Below are 250 nucleotides of genomic sequence, written 5' to 3'. Positions count from 1 at the left end.
TGAGCATTATCCTGTGTCCCTGTTTCACCAGTTGGTCATCGTGCGGTGTGAGCAGGTCAGATAGAGAGTAAACCTCCCTCTGCACTGTCCCCATCAAACTCTCCCAGGACAGGTACAGCATGGGGTTAGATACAGAGTAAAGCTCCCGCTACACTGTCCCCATCAAACACTCCCAGGACAGGTACAGTATGGGGTTAGATACAGAGTAAAGCTCCCTCTACACTGTCCCCATCAAACACTCCCAGGACGG

This window comes from Scyliorhinus torazame, chromosome 16 (genome assembly GCF_047496885.1).
Source record: "Scyliorhinus torazame isolate Kashiwa2021f chromosome 16, sScyTor2.1, whole genome shotgun sequence".
Taxonomy (NCBI): Eukaryota; Metazoa; Chordata; class Chondrichthyes; order Carcharhiniformes; family Scyliorhinidae; genus Scyliorhinus; species Scyliorhinus torazame.
This window is presented reverse-complemented; position numbering follows the sequence as displayed.